This window comes from Myotis davidii, unplaced genomic scaffold (genome assembly GCF_000327345.1).
Source record: "Myotis davidii unplaced genomic scaffold, ASM32734v1 scaffold88, whole genome shotgun sequence".
Classification (NCBI taxonomy): Eukaryota; Metazoa; Chordata; class Mammalia; order Chiroptera; family Vespertilionidae; genus Myotis; species Myotis davidii.
Genome location: NW_006300377.1, coordinates 1470180 through 1471668, shown reverse-complemented (window position 1 = coordinate 1471668; position 1489 = coordinate 1470180).

Sequence of the window (1489 nt, the reverse complement as noted above, 5' to 3'; positions counted from 1 at the left end):
CTAAATCTGTGCTTAATTAGTTCCTCCTAGTCATTCAGTTCAAATGTTACCTACTGATAGGTTTGCAAGATTTAGCAAGTAAAAATATGCCCGGTTAAGTTTGAATTTCAGAAAGACAGTAACTTCTTTAAAAATATTGATTTCAGAGAGGGAGAAGGAGAAGGAGAGAGAGATAGAAACATTAATGACAAGAGAGAATCATTGATTGGCTGCCTCCTGCTCGCCCCCTACTGGGGTTGAGCCCACAATCCAAGCATATTTATCGGGAATCGAATCTGTAACCTCTTGGTTCCTGCGTCAACACTTAATTGCTAAGTGACGCCCAGCTGGGTGACAATGAATAACGTTTAGTATAAGTATGCCCGATGCAATATTTTGGACATACTTACACTAAGAAAAATGTATTATCTGAAATTCAAATTTACCTAGGCATTCTGTATTTTTATCTGGCCTCCCTTTCTACTGGGAGAAGTTTTTCCTGCTGTTAAAAAAATAAACAACAGGCCAAAATGGACTCACTTTTTAAAAATATATTTTTTTATTGATCTCAGAGAGCAAGGGAGAGAGAGAGAGAAACGTCAATGATGAGAGAGAATCATTGATCAGCTGCATCCTGCACACCCCACACTGAGGACTGAGTCTGCAACCTAGGCATGTGCCCTTGACTCTTGACCCTTGACCAGAATCAAACCTGGGACCCTTCAGTCCACAGGCTGACGCTCTATCCACTGAGCCAAACCAGCTAGGGCTTGGAGTCACTTTTGCTAAGCTACGTCACCACACAAAATTTAAAAGCTAACCTAATTGCAGTTTCTGCCTTTCCCAGGAATGGGATTTTAAACCAATCAATCTGATCAACAATAGTGAGATAATCTGCCTGAAATCATCCACTCTTTTAATTTCTTAGTTCCACTCTCTTTCTGCCTACAAAAACTTTCCAGTTTGTATAAATCCTTGGAGTGCCCTTCTAGTTGCTGGATGGGAAGCTGCCTGATTCATAACTTAATAAAATCAATTAGATCTTCAAATTTACTTGGTTGAATTTGGTTCTTTAATACTGTCTCATCAGTCTAAATCAGCCATCTCCCACCTTTCTGCAGTTATTCTGGTACATATTGTTTTATTTACTTCCTGGCATTTATTAGTAGCCAAAATTATGTTGTTTGCAACTTCATCTGCTGCTTCCCCAAAACTAGAATGTAAGCTTCCTGAGAGCAGGGACTTTATAAGTTTATTCACTGCAGTGTCTCCAAGATTTGGAAAAGCACTTGAAACTTAGTAAGAACTCAAAAACTATTCACTGAATGGAGGAATGCATAGATCAGTGGTTCTCAACCTTCCTAATGCCGCGACCCTTTAATACAGTTCCTCATGTTGTGGTGACCCCCAATTTCATTGTTACAAATTGAACATAATTAAAGCATAGTGATTAATCACAAAAACAATATGTAATTATATCTGTGTTTTCCGATGGTCTTAGGCGACCCCT